General features: G+C 27.5%; 1 protein-coding gene across 2 annotated transcripts in view; it reads left to right on the top strand.

Annotated features, from left to right (window-relative positions):
• The window catches only part of LOC109598642 (neuroligin-4, X-linked-like), a 284,001-nt gene that overhangs the window by 103,701 nt on the left and 153,647 nt on the right, over positions 1 to 26,653 (top strand). For both annotated transcript variants that reach the window (XM_049966869.1, XM_049966870.1), the window contains one exon: positions 3,082 to 3,107. The gene's annotated coding sequence lies outside the window, so the exon portion shown is untranslated. The remainder of the gene's footprint in view (positions 1 to 3,081; positions 3,108 to 26,653) is intronic.

The raw sequence follows: 26,653 nt of genomic DNA on the forward strand, positions 1-26,653 counted from the left end.
TATATTTGCATAACATCATATTAGTTGGTCCATCCTAATTAATTCTATGAAACATAAATTAATTATTTACTAACTAATTCAATATTTGCCAATAATATATTTAGTTAAAAATTAATTAATTCATTATCTTGCTGAACTATGCTAAAAGCTTTTGTAGGTAGATTTAATAAAGTTTAATGTGCTTGTCATTTATTGGTTATATTACAACATTAAAATAAATATAAACAACAATAATGTTGATATTAATGTAATGGAATTAGTATTAAATATTGGTTTAGTAATTTAATTTCAATGTTACTATTTTTAACATACAAGTAAGTTTATTTCGTAGAACTTTTTTTGTAATTATTTTGAAAAAATTTTAAAAATTTGATTTTATGCAATATTTTATTTGCTAAAAATTTTATTTTTTCTTTAATTTTTTTGAAATTTTAGCTATTTATTGTTTGTATGTAAATCCTTTTCTTTTGAAATTTTAGTTTTTCTAAATTCTTATGAACCATTTATTTATTTTTCCTTTCTTTTTTTAGAAATTTTGAAGAAACTAGCCATTATTTTTATTTTCTCTAAAACCCTTATTATTTTTTTGACAATTTCTTGGATTTTTTTATTTGTTCAGACTTTTATATTTTATTAATTTTTTTGAAACTTAAATTTTTAAATGTATTTTTTTGTAAATTGTGTAATGTTTTTCTTTTGTTTTTTTCTAAATTATTTTCAATCGACTTTTTTATTTTTTTTTAGAATTTTTGAAAAAACTAGCCATTTTTTTATTTTAACTTCCTTTTTATTTTTTGAAAACTTCTTGTAATTTTGTTTTTAAATTGTTCAAAGTTTTACTTCTGCTTATTTTAATAATTCTTTGTCTTTACTTTAGTTTTTTTAATTTTTTTATTATTTTCTACATTTCTATTATTTTTTACAAAATATTTTAGAAACTTTTTTATTTTTTGAAAACTTCTTATAAATTTTTTTTAACTTATTCAAAGTTTTACGTCTGCTTCTTTTAGTAATTCTTTGTCTTTATTTCAGTTTTTTTAATTTTTTTTTAATATTTTCTACATTTCTATTGTTTTTTCAAAAATATTTTAGAACCTTTCTATTTTTACTTCACTTTACTTTTAAGAGTATTTTTTTATTCATAGATTTTATCTTATTTTTTAGAAATCTTTGAACTGTTTTTACTTTTTTATTGTTTTTTTCTTTTTGAAAATTTCTTATAAACTGCTCTTTTTATTTTTTCACAGTTTTTTTGATTTTTTTTTTAAATTCTTTGAAAATTATCTAACATTTTTTATATTTTCTCAAATTTCTTTTCTTTTCTATTTTTGAAAATTTTATTAATTAGAAAACTTTTTTCGAAATTTTTATTTTGTGTTTTTTTTTGAAAAGTTTTTGGAAACTACCAATATTTTGTATCTTTCTATTTCAATTCTTGTTTATTTTTGAAAATTAATTGGAATAGTATTATTATAGCATTTTTCTTTATAAATTATTTGGAAACTAATCATTTGTATTTTCTCTAATTTCGTTCCCCTTTTTTTGAAAATTTCTTGTAATTTTCATAGTTTTTTTTTTTTGTTAAATTCATTGAAAAATATCCGCTTCCTGTATTTTTTTTTCTGGATAATTTATTGGAAGCGTCTTTTGTATAATTTTTTTAATATTTATTAGTAATTTATTTTTAAAATTATATTTATTATATACAATTCAAGCCAATTTCTTATTGAAAATTTTTAAGATTTTAATTTTTGTAGTTTTTTTTATTTTCGAAAATTCTTCGGAATTTTTTTGTAATTTCTTCAATTCTCATGACTTTTTATTTATTTTAGCGTAATCAGTGTTAATTTTGTGTAATTATTCTTCAGCCCTTTTTATTCAAAAACATATTGTTGGGAACAGCAGGTAAACCCGGTGATGATATTTAGCGACCACATTGTTTAATTTTCCTATGTTTAAATCCAATTCAATTCCGTATTTATTGCATCAACGCGCATGGATATACGATATTTTCGGTCACGGCATTAAAGGTCGATAACAAAATATTTACAATGGCAAAACACACACAGACACACCGGTCGTACAACAATCGTGTTGCAGTCTCATTCCCAAATTCATCAGCAAATTAATTACCGGTCCCAGAATTAAATAACAAAAACGGATAAAAATCTGCGAACAATTTCCATTGGAATTGCATTAAATTTTGAGCGGCCGTTATATTGAAAACGTCGACGCCCATGCTTTAAAGTGCTTATGATAAAGTAGCAGTCAGCCATGGAAGTTTTAGATAGTCGGGCACGTGATGCAAAATCGAGAAGGTCTTTCCAGCGGAAACAAGACAAATGGCGTCATTACAGCCGACCAGATGACTAACGGAGTTGCGAATCCAAAATCGATGCAGGCAGTTTATTTTGGACGGTTGCCGTAACAACTTGAAACTTGGATGCTGACCGTAAAGTTTTAATTATGAATTTCGCTTGCATTATTAATTGTTTAAATATAAATTTCTGGGAGCGTTTGTTTCATTGTTCCGGCATTTTAATCGGTTTGTAAGTGATGTGTGGGGGAGCGGATTGACTGATTTTTCTCGCAGGTCCTCGAAATTAATGGCACCGTGAAGATCATCAATCTCGTCGCATATTTATTAACGTTCGACGTGGCGGTGACGCGTCAAACTTATTTAATTCCATTATGAGGAAAAAAATCGTTGTAGCAATAATGTAGCCATTATATCGTATGACCACCAAATATTAATATCGTGGAGAAATGGATCATATTTCTTGCTACCTGCCACGACTAATAAAATTTATTACGTATATATAGTGTCTAGCCCGTAATGTGGCATTTAATATCTAAGTTATTTATGGTGCTTTTATGCCGGAATACTTCGAAGAGTTGACGTTTTATTTATGTGGCGAATTTTAAAACGCCATAAATATAGCGGGGGCAATTAAAATTGACAATTTTTCCAGATATATTGATACTTAATGAAAATATCACACGCTGATTTAAGCCGTCTAAAACCTTCACCTCATTGTTGGGTTTAAAAATATTTTTAATAACCTTTTTCTTTTGTTAAAGGGCGGATGAAATACTCCTCTGTGATGGTAAGTAAGCTCAAATTACACCAACTTTAAAACCAATAATCCATTTTTTTACCTTAGGAAACTATCCATTATTTTTATTTTTTCTAATTTATTTTTATTTCTTGCAAATTGTTTTTGTGTAATTTGTCCGAAGTTTCTCTTGAGACTTTTTAGAAATATTTCGATTTACTTTTAGATTGTTTTTTGAAATGTTTACATAGTTTTTTTTTTGCTTTTTATTTTAATGTTTCGAAATATATCAATTTTTTGTACTTTCCCCAATTTTTTATCTTGTATTTTCTAAAAAATTTCATGTATCATTTTTTTTTAATTTTTTGAAATACATTAATGTTTTATTTCCTCCAATTTCTTACTTTATTTTTCTAAAAATTTTAAAATATTTTTTTGAAAATTTTTCTTATTTTTTCTTGTTTTTTTTTTAATTCTTTGAAATACATCAATTTTTTGTATTTCCCTCAATTTCTTAATTTGTTTTTAATTTTTTTTTCTTTTGTTATTTTTTTAATTCTTTGAAAATATATCAATATTTTATATTTTATCCAATTATAAATTTTAAGTTTTTTCCTTATTTTTTTATCCTGTTTTTTTAGAACATTTCTTATATTTTTTTTTTATTTTTTTCGTAGTTTTCCTTTTTTATTAATTCTTTGAAATATTTTAATTTTTCGGATTTTTTCCAATTTCTTATCCTACTTTTTAGAAAATATTTTGTACTATTTTTGTTATTTTTTCCATAGTTTTTCTTTTGTTTTCTCTTTTAATTCTTGTATTTTTAGAAAGTGTCTTGTACTACATTTTTGAAATTTTTCATAGTTTTTCTTTTGTTTTTTCTTTTTTTAGTACTTTGAAATATATTAATTTTTTATATTTTCTCCAATTTCTTGTATTTTTAGAAACTTTCTTGTACTATTTTTTTGAAGATTTTTTATAGTTTTCCTTTTGTTTGTTTTTTAAATTTTTTTGAAATACATCAGTTATATCAATGTCTGTATTTTATCCAATTTCTTATCATGTATTTTTAGAAAATTAGAACCACTTTGAGTTTATTATCTATTATTGTTTTTATTGATGATATGATATTTTCTAATTCAAAATCAATATATTAAATTTAAAATAAAAAATATAAAACTCTACTAAAACATTTCCTATTTTGTATTTTCTATTTGTTTAATACTCTTACTAAAATATTCATTAAATTTATCTGTTCTACTTTGTTTTTCACTTTTGTTTACTTCATAAAATTTCACAAAATTATTTATACGAATATTTTATTGGGTAATAGCTTTTTAAGCTCCCTCCAAAGTTTTTTAAGGTACCTTAACGAATAAATTATGAATAAACCAAATAAGATGTGTTCGAATCCACAAATTTCATATAATATTACTGGCCAAGATAAAACATTGAAAATATTTCCAAATCTCTTTAATATAGCAAATTCAAAAGACGAGCATTGCAGTTATCGACTAATGTATCAAAAAAATATGAATGGACGAATAAAGTTCCACAGTGGAAAAACTGATTTAAATACATGCCACAGAATAGAATAAAATATTACAAAGGACACAAACTGAACGTCGAGTTTAAACTTTTTTTTCGCATCGATTTTTATAATTTACAAAGCATTGTGTATTATATTAAAAGCGATGCGAACACAACAGTAGCTCAAAGAGTGTTTTTTATCAATATAAATAGTAAAAAGAAACTAGCACACAAAACGCAGTTAAGTCCCAGACCATAAAGCAGAGAACACTTTGTAACTTTTACTGTTAAAATATGTAAATACGATAAATTTCCAGTGAGCTAAATTGCGAGATTACGAATGTAACAAGTTCTTAATGCAAATTTAAATTTCAATTTTCTTACCGACTGCCAGTAATGCGCAACCCCTTATTAAAAATAATAAAAATAAATAAAATAACTAAGGGTCGCCGGTTATGCAGTAACAAATATAAATTATTTTCGTTTCTTTATTTCTATTGTGGCGCTGGGAACTTTTGAAAGGATATCCCCTCAAGATTCATTTCTCTTAGCAGGAAAGTAGATGAATAGAAGTACGAGATAAGAGGGAAGAGCGGGACAAATAAATGAGAAAAAAGAACAAAGATAATTTAATATGGACAAAGTCGTACGAGTGAGACGGAACCACCCTTGTATTACAGTATGCAAATTTAATCCCCAATTACCGAAACGAACGACTCACTTTCATACCCTGGCTACAAATCACTGAACGATTTTATAACATCACGTTGCTTATTTGTGTAAATAATTGTTTTAACAACGGCTCAGTTGTGCTGGCCTCATCAATAAATAAAAAAAACTGAGCACCTGTTTTTTTTACCAACAGTGTGCTTTCGTCCTAATTAAACCGGATACAAATTCACGGATGCAGAACTTTTCCGCTGAAATTAAAATGCAAGCAGTAAATTAAGTCGAAATTTGCAGTAAATAATTTATGCCGGGCCTGGAAGTTACATTGCGGACCATATTATATAAATAATTCATTCCGAACGGTCGGAAACGATGCAAATTTCGATCGCACAAAACATTCACTACGGACCAATCAAAGTAAACACAACTTTTCATTTAATTGAATCAATTTTAATTGTTTTGTTTGCCGTAGTGAAATAATATTGGAATTCTATTTGAACACAAAACCGTGTTGTTATTTTTTCAATCAACTAAGAGTGATTGTTTTAAAAAAAAATGTGTGGTGATGGTCGGAACGAGTTAATTGAGACCGCAGATTAAACGCCAATAAAACCGGGAATCGTCCAGATAAAAATAGATTAGGTGTTTTAAGGTCATAATGAACGTTAAGCCGCCGTTTCTAAATACGGCGATAAAGGCAGTTCGAATAACTGGTCGCCGGTTCTAAAAGGTCTATTAGACCTTTTGGTGAGCGCCACAACATCCGCACATCCCGTTATTAAGTATGTGCGGTGGATCGAGTCACACGTATATTTTTTTCGGGGCAAAAAACTTCTCGATTCGGGGTGATTTAATTAATTGAAACCACTTCCTAATTTTTTACTGGATGTCTGGAAGGAGCCTTTTAGATTCTTACTTAATGATAAGTTGATTTAATTATAATGATTGAAACTACTTCACAATTTTTACTGAGTGTCTCTAAGGAAGCTTTACAATTCTGACATTTTTAATAGGTAGTAAGTTGAAGTTCTTTAAATATTACAGTGTTTTCTTAAAGTTGAAGTATTTTTTCTGGACAAAACTTTATCCTTCGAGATTTAATTATATTAATTGAAACTTCTTCAGAACATCTTACTGAGAGTTTGGAAGGAAACTCACATTCTGACTTATTTAAGAGCTATTAAGTTGAAGTTACTTTAAATATTACAATATATTCCTAAAGTTGAAGTACATTTTCAGGACAAAACTTATTCGTATCATGGAGATTTAATTATAATAATTTAAACTAATTCAGGATTTTTTATCGAATGGCTGGGAGACTACTCTTAGTTTTTGACTTACTTTATATTGAAGTTACTTTAAATATTGCAGTGTTTTCCTAAATATAAAGTATTTTTCTAAAGCAAAAACTTATTCGTTTCGTGCAGATTTACTTACAATAATTTAAACTACTTCAGGACTTTTTACTGAGTGTCTGGAAGGAGACTCTTAGTTTCCGACTTACTTAATAAGAATTAAGTTGAAGTTAATTATAATATTACAGTGTTTTGCTAAAGATGAAGTATTTTTCTGAGGCAAAAACTTATTCGTTCCATGGAAATCTTATTATAATAATGTAAACTACTTCAGAACATTTTACAGAGTGTCTGGAAACTCTTTGACTTACTTAATAGCTATTAAGTTAACATTACTTCAAATAGTACAGTGTTTTCCTCAAGTGAAGTAGCTTTTTAAGGCAAAACCTTATTCGTTTCTGAATATTTAATTATAATAATTTAAACTACTACAGGACTTTTTACTGAGTGTCTGGAAACAAACTCTTAGTTTCTGACTTACTTAAGGGCTTCAAATTGAAGTTACTTTAAATGTTAGAGTGTTTTTCTAAAATTAAAGTATTTATCTAAGGCAAAAACGTATTGGTTTCGTGGAGATTTAATTATAATAATTTAAACTATTTTTCTTTCTGTGTGTCTGAAAGGAAGCTCTTAGTTTGTGACTTACTTAATAGCTAGAAGGGTTGAAGTTACAGAGCTTTCCTAAAGTTGAAGTTTTTTTAAGGCAAAAACTTATTCGTTTCGTGGAGATTTAATTGAAATAATTTAAACTACTTCAGGACTTTTTATTGAGTGTCTGGAAGAAGACTCTTAGTTTCTGACTTACTTAATAGGTATTAAGTTGAAGTTACTTTAAATATTACAGTGTTTTCTTAAAGTTTAAATATTTTTCTTGGGAAAAAACTTATTAGTTTCGTGAAGATTTAATTATAATAATTTAAACTACTTCATTACATTTTACTGAGTTCTGGAAGGAAACTCTTAGTTTCTAACTTACTTAATAGGTATAAAGTTGAAGTTACTTTACAGTTACTTTCAAAAATTGCATAAAAAATTTTCACAACGTTTTAATATATGATTTTTAAAATATACAACCAACAATTTTAAATTATTTATTCCTTATACAAAAAATATTAAAATTAAAAATTATCTAAAAAACAACATTAAATATGTAAACAATGCAGTTGCAGTTGCAGTATTTTAAATATAAATTGAATTAATTTATAAATAATTTATAATATGCATAAAAATCGGTTTTTAAAAATTGTATATTAAATTTAAAAATTTTGTTAATATAAAAATTATATATATTTTTAACTTTATTTTATTATAATTTTCAACCAACCATTTTAAAATATTTATTCCTAAAACGAAAATATATTAAATTTAAAATAAAATAAAAAAATAGGTAAAACTGAATGAACTATTGTTTTAAAATTATTAATAAATAAACAATACTGTCGTCACTATTTTAACAGAAATTTACAAATTTTAAATATTTTTTATAAGTAAAAAAAATGGTTTTTAAAAAATGTGTGATAAATTTAAAAACAAAACAAAAAATTTAACTCTCTAAAATGTAAATTGAATATTTTTTATATACAATAAAAACTAAAAATGTAAAACAATACATCTACAAAGATTTAATAATTAAATTAAATCCAACATTTGTTAAACAAACATTCAGTAACATAAACATCGAAAAGTTCCACCTAAACAAAAACACAGTATAGTTTTGATTTGAAATAATGGTTAATTGTTGAGTTCAGCGCAAATCCCGGAATAATTGAAGCGAAACAAAAAACGTCGCCGACTGTAAAGCTGAAAAACCGAACGTTCCTCGACGAAACAATTAAAAAAAAGCACGACGTACATTTCACCGTCTGCCCCGTAAATTGGAAAACGACATCAAAAACCTCATTTCCATTTGACATAGACCGTTGTTTCACCTGCGGCACCGGGCGATGCAGCCGTTCCCGCCAAACTTCCCGGGTTCACGCCGAAAATTTCGTTGACGTATTGCCGTTGTATTACGCGAAATCTGATTTGATATGTAAATATGTTGCAGCATCGCCCCGGGGTGTTGTTCCCGCCACGTCTGGATTAATGGAGTTAGTTACGCGGTGTCTTCGCCTCGAAGAAAAAAAAAAAAATAAGAGAGGCAGCGCCACCGCATAATATGTAAAGTTATCGCGATAATTTATCAGTGGCCGTGTAAACAGCCGAATTCCACCGCAGGAACACCGCACCCCTCGACCCCTTAACTGGTTTTTTCTCTCTCCGAAAGACGAATAAAAGTTTCGTCCTGATTAAATGTCTGCAACGGGACGGGGCCCCCCTCGCGAAAAGTTTTTCGGGAATAATTAGGGGAAAGTGTAATTTGAAATTAAAACAGCTCGGTATAATTACCTTTGTTCCCGTTATAGAAGTTCCCCGAACTTATTTTTTCATTATGTATTCTGAGGCGCGTTAATTGTTTTATTTGGCGGATATTGAAAGAAACTAAGACAAACCCTCTCGCTTTTCTTCTTCTTTTTTTTTCTTTCTTTGGAATTATCATGGTCGGGAAACACGCCTTGGTTTATGAATGGAAGAAAAAAATAAATAAAGAAAAACCGCTTCGCAAATTAAACTCGAGTGTTTGAGGTGTTTAAGCCGCAACATCAAAACCGTGAAATTCGGAACATTTAATTAATTACTGTTTTCCGTGTCTCTTTTGTGTAACTTGTTCAGAAAAAAGAGTAAATTTATTTTGAGTCAAATTAAACGAGTAATTCCTAAAGTCAGCTTTTAATTTTAACCTTTACAATTTTTGGTATTGTAAGTGCAAAATTAAAACAGACACTTCAACACCCTGTAAAATTTAAAGCGGCTACAACTTAAGAGCCATTGTGTAAGCAAACATTTTGTGAGGTTTCTTCCAGACACACAGTAGAAAGTCTATTTTTGACTTAGAAAAATACTTCAACTTTAGGGAAACACTGAAATATTTAAAATATATTATAATATATAATAATAACTATTAAGTAAGTCAGAAACTTACTAAATGAGGAGGTCATTGCCGACACTGAATCCTATTTTGAATACCACTGCACTAGCTCTGCACTACCACTACACTATCCCTACACTACCACTGCACTACCACTGTGTAGTGGTAGTGTAGTGGTAGTGCAGTGGTAATGCAGTGGTAGTGTAGTGGTAGTGTAGTGGTAGTGTAGTGGTAGTGTAGTGGTAGTGCAGTGGTAGTCTAGTGGTAGTGCAGTGGTAGTGTAGTAGTAGTGCAGTAGTAGTGTAGTGGTATTGGTATTTGTATTGGTATTGGAAGTGTAGTGGTAGTGCAGTGGTAGTGCAGTGGTAGTGTAGTTAATTTTAAATATATCAATATGGTTTATTGTAAAGGCATATACGAACAAAAGTTAAAGATATTACATTTTATGTTATATTTTTAATATGTAGAAAAATATTAAAATTCAATTAAAATTAAAATATAGAATATTAGAAAATTAAATTATAAAAATAAAATTTAATAAATCATGTATCATAAGTAAAATGAAACTGTATTTTGAATATAAATATAAAATTAATTAAGTTTAAAGTGAATTTTTATTATATTTATAATTTTCATGGTATTTGATATAAAATAATTTTTATACAATTTATTAAATTTTTTCACCATACGTATTTTAACATCCATTTGTAATTAATCGGATATTCAGTATTGAGTTATTTGTAGTGTCATAATGTCGTAATGGTTTATGTACCGATTATAAAATCGACGGCAGTAAAGTTAAATGCACTGGTTCCAGACAGAAATTTAAACAATAGTAATTTGAAACGGTGCTCATTTCACATGCAGATGTTTATAGCACAATACGTTATCTAAATAAATTAATAGCCAGCACAGAAATTGACAAAATCGAATTAATGGTTGATGTAATCAAATTAATATTATTAGCAAATATTCATGATTGCAACACAAATCATATTAGCTAGTTATTTTTTTCCGACGTGCACCACTATTTGCGTTATTAATTAAATTATCCGTATTTTAACAACTCCGTTACACCTATCGATTGCAATTCAAATTTCACCAGTACCACGCACCAGTTATTAATTAATGAGCAACCACTAACCGAAATGAAATGCACACGAGCCCCCAACTCCAATTGATCGCCGTTCACACCATTTATTTTTACAACCGTCAACACCGGATTTTGACAAAGTGAATTTTTGCACTCGTCGCAGAACGACCGGAAGGCATCGATCTGCATCAAAAGCGTATTCCGTGTTTGCTAAAAACTTGCAGCCGGACAACAAACGGCCCGAGGCGCATAACATTAGCAAACGTCGAAACAGTATAAAATTAATCAAAGAGAAAGCGACTCCATTAATAAACAGACCGCAACCCGCACTTGGCAAGTTCGCCTTTCCTTATCTACCCACCATTGACATTTCAGCATCAATTTGCATTTCATGCACAATCGAGCCGACTGCTTTGCACCCCGTCCGACACAGAATCTATATATTTTAAATTAGGCCTTCGTACCCCCGGATCTCTCTCCCTCAACTTGACTCGCAGTCGAATTATATCCCAGTCTTTTGCTACGGACTTGTTCCGATTATTGCTGGATCGATTCTTTAGGTCTTTTTGTCACTTTTATGAAAGATGTTCGGTTTAAGTGCAAACGTCATTTTATTTAACTTTAGACGTTTTGGCTGTTACAAGTATTTTCAAGCCAGATAGAGAAAATTTTATTTAAGTATCCAAAGTTTAATTTCCTTAATATGTTGATTGATCCACACTGCTTCTTTATACAATAATAGTTTTGTATAATTTATAGTTTTGGTAAATGTACAATTTTAATTTCAAAATGTTTGGCATATATACTGTTCCAAGAAGGTTTTTTCTGATCAATCCCGATTCTGCTTGGGTGGATGTGGCTCATGGTAGTACCCTTTAGTCTTTCTTAAAAGCAATATTTCAATGCAACGTTATCTTCAGCCGAATGTTCTTCCTTACCTTAATCGGCCCAAGTGTTAGTTTAAACTTTTTTGAAGAGATCCATGTGATTCTAATATCATGGTTAGCTAGTTGCACCGACTTTCCACCCATGAACATGTTTGGAATGATGAGTAGAAAGCTAGAAAATTTATCCCAACCCCCATGGAGGTTCTAATAATTGAAGTACATGTTGCTTGGAGCTTCAATAAGAAATAGTTTACCTCATTGGATCAATGTCAAGACCTGTTGAGAGTGTTTAGATAACTTCTATAGACAAACACATTATTAACAAAATTATTAAAAATAATTTAAAATTTTTTATCTATTTTGTTTCCAATTTTTAATCGTTTACTCCTAGCTATTATATTTATGTTTTACCAAGACAATGTTAAATTCAACACTGAGTATATTTGGTATTAAATTTTTTTTATAATTTGGAAAATGTATCTTGTGGACTATTTACATGTCAAAAATACTGATCATTTGCATTATATGTTGTTAATTATAGGTAAATAAAAATATAATATTGATTTTCTTTTAATTTTATATGTATAGCAATGTGCCTCACCAGACTCAAGCCTCACGATCCGCCACTGTCCGGTGTTTAATAAAACCTAAAATTCATATTTTAGTCCGTGTTACCACATTCAGACTTAACCATCAAAATACCCACGTTAATTCTGATTAGAAAGCACAGGTAAAAATTCAAAAGTTTCGACCGGACGAAATCGCTCGCGGTTCCCGGACAAATATTTACATAAAGTCCGACCGGCCGAAGGTCCAGAATAAATTTCATTTTACGAAATAAATACCTGCAAAATTTCATTAGGGTCGCGTCCCTGTGTGTGGGAACCCCGCGGGACGGCGGTTCGGTCCCTCACAAATACGTATAGATTATTTGGTTCGTTTAAGAATTTTGCGGCGGGACACGGGGGTTTCCCCGGCGCGCCTCCGGTAATTATTCGTCGGAATTTTTGGGCCGTCCGGTCGATGCGGGGGCGAGTTTAATTTAATTTATTTGCCTTTTGAGATTGACCGACATCGGCCACTTACCGAATCGTGTCGGGCCGGATTCCCAGCAGTTATAAATTCACACCCCTGAGTTCGGTTGCAAATATCGGTGCGGTCGGGGGTGGATCGATGATTTTACTATTTTCAGCAATGAACGTAAAACATTTTACGACTGTGGAAATACGTTTTCTAAATTTTATCACGATAAAATTATATTATTGTTGTGTGTACATAAATTTGTTGGATTTTGCTTAATAATTCAAAATTTACGGCACACAAAATTATATTTGTCGCAGCGTCAAACATATTATTATCGATGTGTATCAATTGAGTTTGCATTTTCCCAAATGCGAACGAGATTTTGCGAACGCCATATTTCCGACACGGGCCGGGGATTTCGCGTGTTAAGTGTAAATAAAAAAGTTATTTTACATATAAAAGATGGAAGAGAAAGTCAATACGAATTTCCATTCAATATTTTTCGCATTGTGCCCCGCCAGGTCGGCAAAAAAAGTACTTAAGCCCGTCGAATACTAAACGTTCTCAACGAAAAAAAAAAAAAAACTAAATAAAAATAAATTATCGATAAGATCCGTGATTGCGGCCCATTAGAAACGAGCCGTTCTCACGTCATACCTGAGAATCCTTTCTGCGGATATAATAAAAGAATCTATGTTATTATCAATCAGCTTTACTGTCTAGAAAGTTCTACATTCAACCCCTGAACACATCTTACCATCAGTTTAAAGCAAGAAAAATACTCTCCATTAATTCTCATCTGTCGGCCGGCCTCTCCCGTTCTCTCCCATCGTCCCAGAATGTTTCTCCATCTCCATTCCCACCCCACACCGCGCCAAACAACACCGGCCTCGTATCAGCAACGTCTGGGGAACTAATGGGGTGGGCACGATGGCCTAACAATTTTATCTTAGGACCCCACATATATACCTTTATTGTTTCCTTTTATTGTCGGCGATATTTTGCGAGGCGCAGGCCCCCTGGATATTGTCGCGTAAGTCCTAATAATCTGCTGATAAATCAAATATCAGCCGGACCAGTTTGGACGTGGGAGATAAACGGGCACAGTGTTTGTTTTTATCTAACTAAGTATAAATTTAATATTGTCCACAAGATATAAAAATGTAATGTCTTGAACAGTTCTTATTGATATTGATTTTTTACCAAATTTTCTATAAGGAACAATCCTCACAATTATTGTGTTTGTTAGATTCACATAATGGAGACAAAGTTCACTATCCATTTCTCTTTTGTTGTATTTAAAGACTTCTTACATTCATTTCAAGCTTACAAATTGTGATCATCGACTTAGGAAAGGAGTTTTGTGAAAATTGTCAATTCGATAATCTAAAGTGTCTATTTATAGATTTAGGTTAAGTTGGATTAAGTATATTCAAGCTAATTCTATATAGTCTCTTTATATATATTATAATTCATGTATAACATTATACACACAAAAAATATATGAATATTTTTATATCTATATAACAAAATTTTCGCCATTCATTAATGGTTAAATTAATTTGGACTAGGTTTACTCAAACTAACTCTGAATATATTTTTGTTGTATGTTACAATTTATGTATAACATTATACACACAAAAAACAAATATTTTTATATTTGTATAATAAAATTTTAGGTATTGCTTAATATATATATAATTGCTTCTGAATATATATGTAAGTTATAATTTACGTATAATATATACATACAAAAAAATATATTGTATAATCAAATTTTAGTTACTGATTAAGGTTAATTTAGGTTGGGTTAAGTTGACTCTATCTAATTCTGTATATATCCTTATTGTCTATTATAATTTATGTATGATATTATACACACAAAAAATAAATATTTTTATATTTGTATAAAAAAATTTTAGTTATTGGTGAAGGTTACATTAGTTTGCATTAGGTTTATTCTAGCTAATTTTTATATTCTCGTGTTATACATTATAATAAAAATATAACACAATTTTTGTTCTTAATCAAAATTAAATTAGCCTGGATTATGTTTACTCAAGATAATTCTGTATATTCTTTTGATATATATTATAATCCATGTATAAAATTATACATGGATTACATACAATTACGCAAATATATGTGAATATTTATATATCTATATAACAAAATTTTTGATATTAATCAAGGTTAAGTAAGGTTGGATTGGGTTTACTCACTCAACTAATTCTGAATATTTTCAACAAATAACATATATGTTATATATAAGTTAATTTGAATTAGGTTTTTTGAATAATAATAATCAATTAATTAGATTAAGTAAGGTTGGATTAGATTTATTGAATCTAATTCTGAATATATATTTCATATTTGTATAATGTAAAATTTTATTTACTGATTAAGATTAAAGTAGACTGGATTAGGTTTACTCAATCTAAGTCTGTATATTCTCTTGATATATATTATAATGTATAACATTATATACACAAAAAATGTATGAATATTTTTATAATTGTATAATACAGTTTGTAGATTTACTCAAACAAATTCTAAATATTTTCAACATATAACATATATATGTTATAAATAAGTTAATTTGGATAACGTTTTTTGAATGTATTTTTATTTTTACTTTTATTTTTTATTTATAATGTATAATATTATACACATAAAAATATATATTTTATTATTTAAATAAGATGTTTCATTTATATATTAAGGTTAAGTTAGGTTGGATTATGTGTACTTAAACTATTCTCATATATTCTCTTGTTATAAATCCTAATGTAGCATTTTATTAAAATAAACAAGAAATCTTTAATTAAATAATAAAATTTTATTAGATTAAGGTGAAATTGGATTGTATTAAGTTAGGTTAGGTTGCGTTACATTAGATTAGTCTTATATTTATCCAAATTAGTGTTTTTCTTCTAATTATATTAGAATTTATACCTTACTTTCAAAAAATATTGGTTAAATAATAATAAGAGGATATGAGAGTCCAACACATTATTATTTAAAAAAAATAATACTGTATATAATATATAAAAATATTCAATATTTTTGCTCACAAATTTCTCACAAACTCACTTACTACTCTCTATTACTCCAAACAGTACATCAAAAATAAATTAAATCTAACTATTATACTTGATCTATGTATAAAGTTGTTAATATAATGTTGAAATTATTTTTAACGAAATCTTTAATAAGCGCCGGAATTATGTTTATTCAAAATAAACAGGTTTTCATCGCGACGAAGTTCCGGATTTATTTTTCATGACAAGACAACACCCAGGTAATCTGTCGCTTTGGCAGATCCGGCACTCGAATATTGCTGAAAATAAGTGGCGTCGTTAAGGTTAACGCGCGCCTGCAACAATAATTAATCCGTGCATTAAGACAGAATGTCGGGAATTAAACATTAATGCTTCGGCGTCTGACAATTTCTCTCTTACTGTGAAGCACATTCCGTGATTAAATGTACACTTATCAGTCGATGATGGCGCCGTAGTTCGCTTCAACGTGCTCCGCTGCTGAAGGTAAAATTGTGTGCATTGTTCGCTCGATACACAACAATCAATGGGATTTATTTTATAACACAATAACGTTTGCGTTTATTATTTGTTGTGTTATGTTGAAACTTGTTTGTATATTATAAAACTCAACAGTTGTTGTAAAATTATCAATAAATTCCGGGTGAAAATGCTTATAAAAATAATGTTCAGGCGTAGCGCATAAAAGTTTTATTAGATTGTTTTTCGGTGCATCAAATTTATGGTTGGTTAGCGGGTAGCAGGTACTTTGCAAATACCTGATAACTATTTAAAATAGTTTCGCCTGAACTAATTATTTTCGTTAATGGTGTAAACCGAGTTGCCGATCATTAACGTGGATAAAGAGTTGCCCTCTCTTGTGACGGTCTGTATTTAATTGAAAACAAACGCTGCGCTATTTACATTTGTCGACATGACCAGTTTTTGCGGCGTGTCACATAACTTTAAATAAAACATAAAATTCAATTAGGAACACATTTCCACTAATGCAACCACTAATAGTTTTAATTGGATAACCGAATACGGTGTTGTAATTCGTTAAATGAATTTCAGTTGTTATCTGGATGAAAACAACGAGTGAACATTGTAAACTTCAGCTTTTATGCCAAATTTATGGACTACATTAAAAAATCAACAGATTATAGTTTGTGGCTGTTTTGTATTTGCTACAGCTAGTTTTTCAAAAGTCCGTAATTCAACGCTTTAATGTCAAATGTTTTGCTCGTGTGAATAAGCTAATCAACAGTGTTTCATTCGTTTCAAATAATGTTGTTTACAAATAACACAAACTCCGACAAATTGCGTAAATTTTGGCAAAGCTAAAAAAAATGACTAAGATGTTTATAGAAATAAAATAACTTATATTTTTTATTTTTTGTTTGTATAATATTATACGTACAAGAGTAATAAGAGAATTGTCAATTCGATAATCTAAAGTGTATATTTATAGATTTAGGTTAAGTTGGATTAAGTATATTCAAGCTAATTCTATATAGTCTCTTTATATATATTATAATTCATGTATAACATTATACACCCAAAAAATATATTAATATTTTTATATCTATATAACAAAATTTTTGCTATCAATGAAGGCTAAATTAAGTAAGTTGGACTAGGTTTACTCAAACTAACTCTGAATATATTCTTGTTACATGTTATAATTTATGTATAACATTATATACAAAAAAAAAACAAATATGTTTATATTTATATATTAAAATTTTAGGTAGTGATAAAGGTTGTATTAGTTTTATTCAAACTATTTCTGTATATTATAATCCATGGATAACATTATACACACAAAAAATATACGAATATTTTCTAAATATAAAATTTTTGTTATTAATCAAGGTTAAGTAGGTTGGATTAGGTTTACTCAAACTATATCTTAATATTTTCAACATATAATATATATGTTATATATAAGTTAATTTGGATAATGTTTTGAATAATAATACTAATTTTGAATGTACTTTTAATAATATTACTTTTATTTTTCTTTATTTATGATGTATAATATTATACAGATAAAAATATATATTTTATTATTTAAATAAAATGTTTTAATTATATATTAAGGTTAAGTTAGGTTGGATTAGGTGTACTTAAACTATTCTTAAATATTCTTTTGTTATAAATCCTTATGTAGCATTTTATTAACAAAAACAAGAATTCTTTAATTAAATAATACAATTTTATTAGATTAATGTGAAAATGGATTGTAATAAACAACACAAACTTCGACAAAATGAGTAAATTTTGGCAAAGTTAAAAAAAAATTGACTAAGATGATAATAGAAATAAAATAACTTATATTTGTTATTTTTTTGTTTGTGTAATATTTTACGTAAAATTATAATAAGGGAATATTTAGGAATAATTTGAATAAACCTAATCCAATCAAATTTACCCTTGATCAATAACTAAAATTTTATTATATTGTACAAATATAAAAGTATTTACTTTTTGAATGTATAATGTTATACATAAATCTGAATATATACAGGTGTATATTCAGAATTAGATTGAATAAACCTAATCCAACCTAATTTTACTTTGATTAATAAATATATTATATGTATAATTAAAATTTTATTATAATAATATTAAAAAAAAATTGTGTGTATACAGTTATACATACATACATACATACATTATAATATTCAACAAGGATATATTCAGAATTAGAAGAACATTTTGTTATATACATATAAATATATTCATATATTTTTGATTATAATATAAATAAAAGAATATACAGATTAGATTGATTAAACATAATTCAAACTAACTTAATTTTAATTAAGAACAAAAATTTTGTTTAATAAGCATAAAAATATATATTTTTTATGCATGAATATAAATTATAAAGGATGTTAGAATTAGCTCGAATAAATCAAATCCAAACTAATGTCACCTTCATCAGTAACTAAAATTATACAAATATAAAAATATTTTTTTTGTGTATAATGTTATACATAAATTATAATATACAACCAGAATATTTAGAATTAGATTGAGTAAATCTAAACCTAATTCAACCTAACTGAATCTTGATTAATCACAAAAAATTTTTACATGGAAATAACAATTTTCATATATTTTTATGTCTATAATATACATGGACTATAATATACATTGAGAGAATTTACAAAATTAGCTCAATCTTGATTAATAACAAAAATCTAGTTATATACATATAAGAATATATATTTTTAAGTTTATAATATATAACAAAAGGATATCAGAATTAGCTCGAGTAAACATAATCCAACCTAGTTTAATATTCATCAATAACTAAAATTTTAATATACAAATAAAAAATATATAAAATAATTTTTGTGTATATATAAATTACAATATATAAGTAATAAGTTTAATATGTAAGTAAACCTAATTCAACCTAACTTAACCGTAACCTACTATTAAAATTATTGTTTAAAAGTACAATAAATTGAGTGATTTTATTTGATAAATCTTGTCGTTTTTGTCTCGGTCCCCCACAATATTTCAGCATCTTTCACACGTTGATAAACCGCCGTTCCGAAAATAATTTCCGTGCCGAGTAAATAAACCAGATTTGGAAAATTCAACAATAAAGAAAATAAAGAACGGCCATATATCTATATTGTATGGCAATTTCGTTCTATTACAAGAGGCCCATTTCCTTGTTTACAATGCCGGACGTCCATAGTTTATATCGCCGCTCCTCGAAATCTACTTTTCTATAGACACCCGTACACTCATTCGCTTTCGAGCACTCCGAACGTACTTAAGAACTCTCGAGGAGTCGCGCCGCGGTCCAAGAATGTATTTATTGTGCTCCCTCGAAATAATCTTACTATGCCGGGTCATAAATAAAGAAAGCCTCGCCGCCCGACGCACCCACCCATTCACCGTATTTATGGACCAGAAAAACGTAATGAACCGATAAAGGCGCTCGGAACGATGATGAGCGGACACTTTGGTGTGGGCCGGGAACGTCTGAATATTTGATAAGGCAATAATTCTGAACGCGTCGTTCGCCGCACCAGATTAAGTTTAAGTGTCAACGGCTGATAAAAACGAGCGACGTTCCATCATCAGGTGTTTACGTCGGGGCAAATGAGAAAATATATGTCGGGGCTGGCGTCGACGAATTAACGGCGGATTTGCGGGGCCCGCGTCTTAAATGTTCGCAGCCGCCGCTGAATTATTAATAAAAACGGGGCCGGCATTTGAAAAACTGAGCTGCTCCAGTTCGTCCCCCGTAAAACGATGAACCGCCTCGAGTCTCTTTAACTAATAGTCCTTAATAATAAGCGGCGTAATGAACAAATACATATTTTATGGGCGGCAATTAAACTTCTTAATAATCCGGCCGCTAATTACATACTTGGGACTTTTGAATTCTGAGGAGTTTCGGTAAAAAGGCTAATTGAATACTTGTTGCTTATCGATGGAGCTTTTAACAGTTCACTGGGTTGTTTATGTTAAGTCGGCGTTTTATGGGTAATGATAATAAAAATATGCGGATCATAAATATTTAAAGAGTATATGTGTTGAATTAGTTTTAATGTTTCTTCTTTGAGTGATGGCGAATACATTTTAAACTTTTGTTGCGTTATACTACATAATAATTTGGGGCACTAATGAATGGTTTCTCTTAAGGATTTGAAAATAGTGGATGCGCCGCAAATTTTGAAATTTGGTTATATTTTATTTATTATTTTAACGTTTTAGGGAATGTATAAATTGTGTGGATGAGACCAGCAGATTTTATGAATTTGAATTCGATAATCTGTGACATTTTAATATTTTAGGGAATACATAAATTTATTTATTTATAATTATATAATTATCGACACATAGTGAATTTAATTTTATATATTTTTTAAGGCAAAAAATTGAAAATTAAATTGGTGATGTTTATAAAATTGGAATGTATATTAAAACGTGATAAAGATATTTTCAAAAATGGTGGATGACGTTAAAACATAATCAATTTTTCTTAATAAAAGAAATTTAAGAATTACCATAAAAGAAATATATTTGTAAGGTAACTATTGAAACAAAATGAACTAAATTGTTGTTTTTTCAATAATTATCTTAAATAATAAAACGTTATCAGAAAGTCAAAAAAAAAAAAAATGGTGGATGCTCTGCTAAGATGTTAAAATGGATGGTGGATATTTGACATATTTTAATATTTTTTGAGATATATTATTATTTTTTGATATATAACATATTTGTCGAAACAAAGTTAACTGAATTGATATTGTTCATAAAATATTTAAAATTGTATGCATAAAATAATAACATGCTGGCCAAGATAGTTTAAAAAATGGTGAATGACCTGCTAAAGTATAAACAATTAGCTGAATGTGAAACATTTTATATTTTTGGAAGAGTATTATTTTGTTCTTAATAAAAGCAATTTAAAAATTACCATTAAAGAAGGATAATTGTTGACACAAAATTAACTAACCTGTTATTGTTTCAACAATCATCTTATATGTGTAACAAGCTGTTTATTACACTTACACCAAAAAATTTTTAATTATAAACATTTCATGTGAAAATTATTGTGAAATAAATTTCTTGGGTGCATTAATTATTACGAGTGGTAGCCTTAGAGACCTAACCTAACCTAAATAAAACGATGTTACGAAAAAGGTAAAAATTTACTAAAAACGTAAAAAACTACTGAAATCTCAAATATTCATTAAAAACGTGAGAAATTACTAAAAACTTAGTGACCTAATACAATCAAATTCCATACGATCATTTCCCACGCGATTAAAATCCATATGATCAAAATCCATACAATCATTTTCCATATGATCAAAATCCATTCGGTCATTTTCCATAGGATCAAAATCCATACGATCACTTTCCATACGATCAAAATCATACTGATTAATTTCATAGTTTCACTTTAATAACTTTATGGATTTTTATTTTTTTACTAATACTAATTTCCTGAAAAATCATTAAAAAAGTAAAAATAAATAATTCTAATTCTTCCTGGATTCCCAAAAAATTACTAAAAACGTAAGAAATAACTAAAAGATATAATCATTTTATTAAAAGAACAATTCTTTTTAATTTAAATTAATTTTATGATTAACCAGCTGTATTCTGTTGTATGTACCGTATTTATATTCAAATGCATATGGTAAAAAACAATTATTTCAATATTACAAACAGACACTCCAATTTTATTTATGTGTATAGATCTTATAATATCATGATATATAAGATAATTGTCGAAACAAAATTAATCAAATTTTATATTTTTTTTGAAACAAGAAATTAAATCTGTTCAAAATGAAATTCATATTCTGTAATTTAAAATTAAACTGATATTGTTCATAAAATATTTAAAATTAGAATGTATAAAATATTAAAATGTTAATAAAAATATTTGGTGGTTGGATTGCTAAAATGTAATCAATTTGCTGAATGTGAAACATTTGACATACTTTAATAATTTTGGTAGAGTATTATTTTGTTCTTAATAAAAGCAATTTAAGAATTACCGACAAAGAAATAAATTTATAAGAAAATTTTTAACACAAAATGAACTAAATTGTTGTTCAACAATTATCTTAAATAATAAATCGTTGACAGAAATTTAAAATATGGTGAATGCGGGCTAATATGTTAAAAATTTGGTGGATGCGAAATCTTTGTTATATTTTAATAATTTAGGGCATAAATAATTTTTTTTTTTTTGATATATAAGATAATTGTCGAAGGAGAGTTAACTTAGTTTTATATCTTTTTTAAGACAAGTCATTAAAAATGTTCAAAACGAAATTCTTATTCACTAATTTAAAATTAAAATGATATTATTCATAAAATATTTAAAATTAGAATATATAACATATTAAAATGTTCGCAAAAATATTTTAAGAAATGTTTGTTGTTGACATAAAATGTTGTTTCAACGATTATCTTATATAATAAAACGTTGACAGAAATTTATAAAATGGTGGCTGCATATTGATATTAAAATGTGGACGTGTGACTAAGATATTAATAATTAGATGAATACGTAATTTATTTTATACTTTAATATTTTAGGAAATGTACCAATATTTTCTTTATAAAAATAGTTTAGAAACGCGCCATTTAATAATATGTAAAATAATTGTCGAAACAAAAAAACTCAATATTACGGTATTTTATAAAGATAATCGATTGAAACTGTATAAAATCCTCGGTTATCATACGATTCGGAATTTAAGTCGTGGCGGAAGCGGTCTAAGTCCTGAAACAGGAGTAAACAGCCACCTTATCAAAGGACCCTTCAAATCCCCGAATTAAATTTGTAATACCAATAAAATAATTCAAACCGGAACGTATAAAAAAAGCCTCGCAAAGGATATCTGCGGGGGTGAAAAAAAAAAACACGGGAACGAACCCAGAGATGAGCGACCGAGATATGTAAATTATCCGGAGTTTTCCGAGGGCCGTTTTCCATTTTAATGCATTAACGGAAGATTTTTATCTTGACACAAAAGGAATTCCGCAAGCGTACAACTAGCTTAATTGTTCATAGATAATTCATGCAGTGTATCGCCGCTTTTTGCGGCCTTCCGTGCAAAAACTATTAACCGACCCTTATTTATGCCGGCCAATAAACCCCTCAACCCTAATTCCGGCGTCAAAAGTTCATTTTCCTCGACGCAAAACGGCCGAACAATACCTGAAGGTATGGAAATAATGATACGGCGAGAGGTCGAATCGATTGATCGATGGTCCAGTTTTTTTCTTATGCGGGAGCAATCTGGATTTTCGCCGTCTAATGGGGCGATTCGTATTCGATGCACGCGTGGACTTATTGTGCAGCGAGGACGCACGCACAATATCTAATTCCATAATACGCTTATCCGCCACTCTTACGCTAAGTGGATTAGGCACACGCACTCACGCCGGATCCGCGACCAATCGAATCGCATTGCGAAAGCGAAGGTAATAATTGTTCGGTTTGAATACACGCCAACCGCGTCTAACGACTTAATTATACCGCGGTTTCGATAAGCTTGTTAAGTTTCACTGTACATGGATTAATCAGCGGATTGCGCCGGACTTTGTGTATTATTATTAAAGGTTGCTAAATTGTTTGCGACACGCAGTTGCTGCCACTTACTGAGGTGAAAGTTATAACTGGTGTCGTGTTAAAATTTAAACAAGTCACAACACTCTCTAATTAACTTGACCAGTTGATAAATTACTGAAGTTGTGGCGATAAAAAAGTGATAAAATCAAAAATATATTCTTATAACATTAAAATATTATTAATATTAGATCATTTTATATTTTTCTTACAAAAATTTATATAATTTATAGATTCTATTTCGTAGATTTCTATATATTCTACAGATTTAATAGATTTATGAAATTCAACATTTCTATAGTTAATATTTTGTATCTTTTTTAACTCATTTTATGAATTATGTAGATTTTTATACATATTATAAATTCTATGAATTTTATAAATTTAGATATTCTATAGAACTTTGCTGAGTAGTGAGTTTCATAATTAATATTTTTATTAACAGATTCTTTATAATTTATACATTTTTCATACATTTTATGAATTATAAAGATTTTTATGCAGTTTAAAATACATAATATGAAAATATTAAATATTAAGTAAGTAAATGACATTGACATAAATTTAAAAAAAAAATGGATGCGCTAGTAGATTGTGTATGATTATAGACTCTATATACATTTTATGAATTAGGTAAATTTTTATGTGATTTAATGAATTTAGGAACTGTAGAATATAAAATGTCTACAGAAAATTTTATGAATTCTATAATTTTTATGAATTTAGGGAGTGTAGAATATAAAATGTGTATACAAAATTTTATAATTTTTGTAATTTATATTACATACATTAATACACTCCATATATTTTATGCATCAGGTAGATTTTTATATAATTTATGATTTCTATAAAATTTTGAAATTATATAGACAATGAAATTTCTACAGAAAGTTTTATAGTTTTTTATAAGTAATATTTTTCTTTGCATATTTTCTACAATTTTATAAACTTTTCATATATTTTATGAATTCTATAAGATTTATAAATTTTGGGACTAAAGAATATAAAGTGTCTATAGAAAATTTGATTGTTTTTATAATTTATATTTTCCCTAGTATTATACAAGATCAATTTATAGTTTTTCCATAAATTTTATGGATCAAGTAGATTTTTATGTAATTGATAAATTCTTAAATTTTTGAAATTATATAGAATGTGAAATTTCTACAGAAAGTTTTATAGTTTTTTATAAGTAATATTTTTCATATATTTTATGAATTCTATAAAATTTATAAATTTTGGGACTAAGGAATATAAAATGTCTATAGAAAATTTTATTGTTTTTATAATTTATATTTTTTTATAATTTTATTTTGTAGACTTTGTATAATTTATATACTTTTCATACATTTTATGGATTATGTAGATTTTTATATATTTTATGAATTCTATAATTTTTATAAATTTTGAGACTATAGAATATAAAATGTATATACAAAATTTTATAATTTTTGTAATTTATATTTTTATTAGTAGATCTTATAGACATTCCATACATTTTATGCATCCAGTAGATTTTTATGTAATTGATAAATTCATAAATTTTTGAAATTATATTGAATATGAACTTTCCACAGAAAGTTTTATATTTTTTTATAAGTAATATTTTTCTTTACATATTTTCTACAATTTTATAATCTTTTCATACATTTTATGAGTTATGTAGATTTTTATATATTTTATGAATTCTATAAATTTTATAAATTTTGAGACTATAGAATATAAAATGTCTATAGAAAATTTTATAGTTTTTATAATTTATATTTTCCTTAGTATTACTTTCCATAAAGTAGATTTTTATATAATTGATAAATTTTTGAATTTATATAGAATGTGAAATTTCTACAGACAGTTTTATAGTTTTTTATAAGTAATATTTTTTTGTAGGTTCTATAATTCTATAGACTGTCGATACATTTTATGAATTATGTAGATTTTTATATATATTATGAATTCTATAAATTTTGTGAATTTAGGGACTGTAGAATATAAAATGTCTATAGAAAATTTTATAGTTTTTATAATTTATATTTTTCTTAGTAAATCCTGTATAATTTATAGACATTTCATGGATCTGGTAGATTATTATATAATTTACAAATTCTATACCTTTTTGAAATTATATAGAATATAAAATTCCTACAGACAGTTTTTTAGTATATACATTTTATATGTTATACTTAATGAATCATATAAATTTTATAAATATAGAGACCATAATATAAAATGTCTATAGAAATAATAATTTTTATGAATCGGGTAGAATTTTATATTATTTATAAATCTATTTATTTTTGAAATTATTTAAATATGAAATTTCCACAGAAAGACTTTTATAAGTAATATTTTTCATTGTAGATTTTGTATAATTTATAGAATCTCCATACATTTTATGAATTATGTGGATTTTTATGTATTTAGAGATTCTATAGACGATTTTATCGTTTCTATAATATTTTTCTTAATAAATTTTAATATAATTTATTGATTTTCTATACATTTTATGAATTATAAAGATATTTATGTATTTTACAAATTTTTAGTTGCTTTTTAAGTTTTATGTATTTCATGAATTTTATATATAAAATATTTTATAAATTTTATAAATTCTTAATTGGTAGTACTTTAAGTGGACTATAATTTGTGCCTGAAAGATTACTACAAACACTAAATGCAGCCAATAAAATTTCTAAACCAAATCTTCGACGGAATATTTATTCGGTTTCGGTCACGGTTTTTGTGCTAAACGGTCACAAATATTGGGGTGAGAAAATCCCCGACTTGTTTCTCGTCGAAATGGAAAGCCCACACACGTGTCCCGGCGCGTTTGGCAAAAATGCGTGAGGGTAGGTTTATTAGATGCGATTTTCGACACTACAATGTAATTTCGTCAACAAATCTAGGGC

Source organism: Aethina tumida, chromosome 4, assembly GCF_024364675.1.
Source record: "Aethina tumida isolate Nest 87 chromosome 4, icAetTumi1.1, whole genome shotgun sequence".
Taxonomy (NCBI): domain Eukaryota; kingdom Metazoa; phylum Arthropoda; class Insecta; order Coleoptera; family Nitidulidae; genus Aethina; species Aethina tumida.